This window comes from Hemiscyllium ocellatum, unplaced genomic scaffold (assembly GCF_020745735.1).
Source record: "Hemiscyllium ocellatum isolate sHemOce1 unplaced genomic scaffold, sHemOce1.pat.X.cur. scaffold_2859_pat_ctg1, whole genome shotgun sequence".
In the NCBI taxonomy this organism is placed as follows: domain Eukaryota; kingdom Metazoa; phylum Chordata; class Chondrichthyes; order Orectolobiformes; family Hemiscylliidae; genus Hemiscyllium; species Hemiscyllium ocellatum.
In genome coordinates, this window is record NW_026868230.1 from 57,621 (window position 1) to 63,620 (window position 6,000).

A 6,000-nucleotide genomic window follows, 5' to 3' on the forward strand; every position below is an offset into this window, starting at 1 on the left:
CTCGAGGGTACACACAAGCCCAGTCGCTCCAGTCTTTCAGTGTAAGGTAATCCCGCCAGTCCAGGAATTGACCTGGTGAACCTACGCTGCATTCCCTCAATAGCCAGAATCAAATCTGGAGAGCAGAACTGCACACAGTACTCCAGGTGTGGTCTCACCAGGGCCCTGTACAGCTGCAAAAGAACCTCTTTGCTTCTATACTCCATCCCTCTTGTTATGAAGGCCAGCATGCTATTAGCCTTCTTCACTACCTGCTGTACCTGCATGCTTACCTTCATTGAGTGGTGTACAGGAACCCCCAGATCTCTCTGTCCTGCCCCTTGACCTAAATTGATTCCATTTAGGTAGTAATCTGCCTTCCACCAAAGTGGGTAACCATTGATTTATCCACATTAAATTGCATCTGGCCACTCACCTAACTTGTCCAGGTCACCCTGTAATCTGCTAACATCCTGATGACATTTCACCCTGCCAGCCAGCTTAGTATCATCAGCAAATTTGCTAATGTTATGGCTAATAGCATCTTGTAGATGGTTAAGATATATGGTAAAAAGCTGCGGTGCCAGTAGTGATCCCTGCGGTACCCCCCTGGCCACTGCCTGCCATTGGGAAAGGGAGGCGTGGAGGAGTGCGGAAGGATGAGAGAATGCAGGCTGCAGCCTGATGAAGCAGGGGGAGGGCTTGCAGTTGGCCTGCGTGGGGATGTGGGAGACTACAGGAGCCTGGTGGGCAAGGGCTGGCTGAAAGGCAGCTGGAGGGACGGAGGGAGGGAAGCACGCACAGAGGAGGAAGAGCAAAGAGAAAAGAGAAAAAAAAAACAAAGGGGATAAAGAGAAAGAGCAGCAAAGAAAATGTGGCTGGCCAGCACGCCTTGAAGTAGGGAGAAAAGGAAGGGGCCGGTGCCTACGGCCATACTAGTCTGAAAACGCCGATCTCGTCTGATCTCGGAAGCTAAGCAGACTCAGGCCTGGTTAGTACTTGGATGGGAGACCGCCTGGGAATACCAGGTGCAGTAGGCTTTTTCCGCCAGCAGGGGCTGCTCAAGTCACCCCTCTGCACTTGTGTTGTGCCACGCAATGGAGCGGCAGGTTATTTTTGCTGCTGCTGCTGCTGCTGTGCCGGCCATCAGTCGCCTGCAGGCACCAGACAGGGAGGGGAGGAGAGCGGAGCGCTGCCGAAATCAGCGAGAAAGACGGAAAGAAAGGGATTGGGGCTGCACGCTGTCTGCGGGTGGCAGTCAGGAAAGGAGGACAATAGTGCAGGAGTTGGCCATTCTGCCTTTCGAGCCTGCACCACCATTCAATATGATCATGGCTGATCATCCTTAATCAGTATCCTGTTCCTGCCTTATCTCCGTAACCCTTGATTCCACTATCCTTGAGAGCTCTATGCAACTCTTTCTTAAATGAATCCAGAGACTGGGCCTCCACTGCCCTCTGGGGCAGAGCATTCCACACAGCCACCACTCTCTGGGTGAAGAAGTTTCTCCTCATCTCTGTCCTAAATGGTCTACCCCCCGTATTTAAGCAGTGTCCTCTGTTTCGGCACTCACCCAGCAGCGGAAACATGTTTCCTGCCGCCAGAGTGTCCAATCCTTTGATGATCTGAAATGTCTCAATCAGATCCCCTCTCAGTCTTCTAAACTCGAGGGTACACACAAGCCCAGTCGCTCCAGTCTTTCAGTGTAAGGTAATCCCGCCAGTCCAGGAATTGACCTGGTGAACCTACGCTGCATTCCCTCAATAGCCAGAATCAAATCTGGAGAGCAGAACTGCACACAGTACTCCATGTGGTCTCACCAGGGCCCTGTACAGCTGCAAAAGAACCTCTTTGCTTCTATACTCCATCCCTCTTGTTATGAAGGCCAGCATGCTATTAGCCTTCTTCACTACCTGCTGTACCTGCATGCTTACCTTCATTGAGTGGTGTACAGGAACCCCCAGATCTCTCTGTCCTGCCCCTGACCTAAATTGATTCCATTTAGGTAGTAATCTGCCTTCCACCAAAGTGGGTAACCATTGATTTATCCACATTAAATTGCATCTGGCCACTCACCTAACTTGTCCAGGTCACCCTGTAATCTGCTAACATCCTGATGACATTTCACCCTGCAGCCAGCTTAGTATCATCAGCAAATTTGCTAATGTTATGGCTAATAGCATCTTGTAGATGGTTAAGATATATGGTAAAAAGCTGCGGTGCCAGTAGTGATCCCTGCGGTACCCCCCCTGGCCACTGCCTGCCATTGGGAAAGGGAGGCGTGGAGGAGTGCGGAAGGATGAGAGAATGCAGGCTGCAGCCTGATGAAGCAGGGGAGGGCTTGCAGTTGGCCTGCGTGGGGATGTGGGAGACTACAGGAGCCTGGTGGGCAAGGGCTGGCTGAAAGGCAGCTGGAGGGACGGAGGGAGGGAAGCACGCACAGAGGAGGAAGAGCAAAGAGAAAAGAGAAAAAAAAAACAAAGGGATAAAGAGAAAGAGCAGCAAAGAAAATGTGGCTGGCCAGCACGCCTTGAAGTAGGGAGAAAAGGAAGGGGCCGGTGCCTACGGCCATACTAGTCTGAAAACGCCCGATCTCGGATCTCGGCTAAGCAGACTCAGGCCTGGTTAGTACTTGGATGGGAGACCGCCTGGAATACCAGGTGCAGTAGGCTTTTCCGCCAGCAGGGGCTGCTCAAGTCACCCCTCTGCACTTGTGTTGTGCCACGCAATGGAGCGGCAGGTTATTTTTGCTGCTGCTGCTGCTGCTGTGCCGGCCATCAGTCGCCTGCAGGCACCAGACAGGGAGGGGAGGAGAGCGGAGCGCTGCCGAAATCAGCGAGAAAGACGGAAAGAAAGGGATTGGGGCTGCACGCTGTCTGCGGGTGGCAGTCAGGAAAGGAGGACAATAGGTGCAGGAGTTGGCCATTCTGCCTTTCGAGCCTGCACCACCATTCAATATGATCATGGCTGATCATCCTTAATCAGTATCCTGTTCCTGCCTTATCTCCGTAACCCTTGATTCCACTATCCTTGAGAGCTCTATGCAACTCTTTCTTAAATGAATCCAGAGACTGGGCCTCCACTGCCCTCTGGGGCAGAGCATTCCACACAGCCACCACTCTCTGGGTGAAGAAGTTTCTCCTCATCTCTGTCCTAAATGGTCTACCCCGTATTTTTAAGCAGTGTCCTCTGTTTCGGCACTCACCCAGCAGCGGAAACATGTTTCCTGCCGCCAGAGTGTCCAATCCTTTGATGATCTGAAATGTCTCAATCAGATCCCCTCTCAGTCTTCTAAACTCGAGGGTACACACAAGCCCAGTCGCTCCAGTCTTTCAGTGTAAGGTAATCCCGCCAGTCCAGGAATTGACCTGGTGAACCTACGCTGCATTCCCTCAATAGCCAGAATCAAATCTGGAGAGCAGAACTGCACACAGTACTCCAGGTGTGGTCTCACCAGGGCCCTGTACAGCTGCAAAAGAACCTCTTTGCTTCTATACTCCATCCCTCTTGTTATGAAGGCCAGCATGCTATTAGCCTTCTTCACTACCTGCTGTACCTGCATGCTTACCTTCATTGAGTGGTGTACAGGAACCCCCAGATCTCTCTGTCCCTGCCCTTGACCTAAATTGATTCCATTTAGGTAGTAATCTGCCTTCCACCAAAGTGGGTAACCATTGATTTATCCACATTAAATTGCATCTGGCCACTCACCTAACTTGTCCAGGTCACCCTGTAATCTGCTAACATCCTGATGACATTTCACCCTGCCAGCCAGCTTAGTATCATCAGCAAATTTGCTAATGTTATGGCTAATAGCATCTTGTAGATGGTTAAGATATATGGTAAAAAGCTGCGGTGCCAGTAGTGATCCCTGCGGTACCCCCCTGGCCACTGCCTGCCATTGGGAAAGGGAGGCGTGGAGGAGTGCGGAAGGATGAGAGAATGCAGGCTGCAGCCTGATGAAGCAGGGGGAGGGCTTGCAGTTGGCCTCGTGGGATGTGGGAGACTACAGGAGCCTGGTGGGCAAGGGCTGGCTGAAAGGCAGCTGGAGGGACGGAGGGAGGAAGCACGCACAGAGGAGGAAGAGCAAAGAGAAAAGAGAAAAAAAAACAAAGGGGATAAAGAGAAAGAGCAGCAAAGAAAATGTGGCTGGCCAGCACGCCTTGAAGTAGGGAGAAAAGGAAGGGGCCCTGCCTACGGCCATACTAGTCTGAAAACGCCCGATCTCGTCTGATCTCGGAAGCTAAGCAGACTCAGGCCTGGTTAGTACTTGGATGGGAGACCGCCTGGGAATACCAGGTGCAGTAGGCTTTTTCCGCCAGCAGGGGCTGCTCAAGTCACCCCTCTGCACTTGTGTTGTGCCACGCAATGGAGCGGCAGGTTATTTTTGCTGCTGCTGCTGCTGCTGCTGCTGCTGCTGTGCCGGCCATCAGTCGCCTGCAGGCACCAGACAGGGAGGGGAGGAGAGCGGAGCGCTGCCGAAATCAGCGAGAAAGACGGAAAGAAAGGGATTGGGGCTGCACGCTGTCTGCGGGTGGCAGTCAGGAAAGGAGGACAATAGGTGCAGGAGTTGGCCATTCTGCCTTTCGAGCCTGCACCACCATTCAATATGATCATGGCTGATCATCCTTAATCAGTATCCTGTTCCTGCCTTATCTCCGTAACCCTTGATTCCACTATCCTTGAGAGCTCTATGCAACTCTTTCTTAAATGAATCCAGAGACTGGGCCTCCACTGCCCTCTGGGCAGAGCATTCCACACAGCCACCACTCTCTGGTGAAGAATTTTCTCCTCATCTCTGTCCTAAATGGTCTACCCCCGTATTTTTAAGCAGTGTCCTCTGTTTCGGCACTCACCCAGCAGCGGAAACATGTTTCCTGCCGCCAGAGTGTCCAATCCTTTGATGATCTGAAATGTCTCAATCAGATCCCCTCTCAGTCTTCTAAACTCGAGGTACACACAAGCCCAGTCGCTCCAGTCTTTCAGTGTAAGGTAATCCCGCCAGTCCAGGAATTGACCTGGTGAACCTACGCTGCATTCCCTCAATAGCCAGAATCAAATCTGGAGAGCAGAACTGCACACAGTACTCCAGGTGTGGTCTCACCAGGGCCCTGTACAGCTGCAAAAGAACCTCTTTGCTTCTATACTCCATCCCTCTTGTTATGAAGGCCAGCATGCTATTAGCCTTCTTCACTACCTGCTGTACCTGCATGCTTACCTTCATTGAGTGGTGTACAGGAACCCCCAGATCTCTCTGTCCTGCCCCTTGACCAAATTGATTCCATTTAGGTAGTAATCTGCCCTTCACACCAAAGTGGGTAACCATTGATTTATCCACATTAAATTGCATCTGGCCACTCACCTAACTTGTCCAGGTCACCCTGTAATCTGCTAACATCCTGATGACATTTCACCCTGCCAGCCAGCTTAGTATCATCAGCAAATTTGCTAATGTTATGGCTAATAGCATCTTGTAGATGGTTAAGATATATGGTAAAAAGCTGCGGTGCCAGTAGTGATCCCTGCGGTACCCCCCTGGCCACTGCCTGCCATTGGGAAAGGGACGTGGAGGAGTGCGGAAGGATGAAGAATGCAGGCTGCAGCCTGATGAAGCAGGGGGAGGCTTGCAGTTGGCCTGCGTGGGGATGTGGGAGACTACAGGAGCCTGGTGGGCAAGGGCTGGCTGAAAGGCAGCTGGAGGGACGGAGGGAGGGAAGCACGCACAGAGGAGAAGAGCAAAGAGAAAATAGAGAAAAAAAACAAAGGGGAATAAAGAGAAAGAGCAGCACAGAAAATGTGGGCTGGCCAGCACGCCTTGAAGTAGGGAGAAAAGGAAGGGCCGGTGCCTACGGCCATACTAGTCTGAAAACGCCTGACTCCGGAAGCTAAGCAGACTCAGGCCTGGTGTACTTGGATGGAGACCGCCTGGGAATACCAGTGCAGTAGGCTTTTTCCGCCAGCAGGGGCTGCTCAAGTCACCCCTCTGCACTTGTGTTGTGCCACGCAATGGAGCGGCAGGTT

At 52.0% G+C, this 6,000-nt stretch overlaps 2 non-coding genes and 1 pseudogene across 2 annotated transcripts; all 3 read left to right on the forward strand.

The window, feature by feature from the left end:
- Positions 1 to 901: 901 nt before the first annotated feature.
- LOC132812649 (5S ribosomal RNA) lies at positions 902 to 1,019 on the forward strand. The gene has a single exon (XR_009643750.1). It is a non-coding gene; the product is annotated as a 5S ribosomal RNA (ribosomal RNA).
- A 1,520-nt stretch (positions 1,020 to 2,539) lies between these two features.
- On the forward strand, positions 2,540 to 2,651 carry LOC132812657 (5S ribosomal RNA; annotated as a pseudogene).
- Positions 2,652 to 4,171: 1,520 nt separating this feature from the next.
- Positions 4,172 to 4,290, forward strand: LOC132812640 (5S ribosomal RNA). Its single transcript, XR_009643741.1, has one exon. It is a non-coding gene; the product is annotated as a 5S ribosomal RNA (ribosomal RNA).
- The last annotated feature ends 1,710 nt before the right edge of the window (positions 4,291 to 6,000 follow it).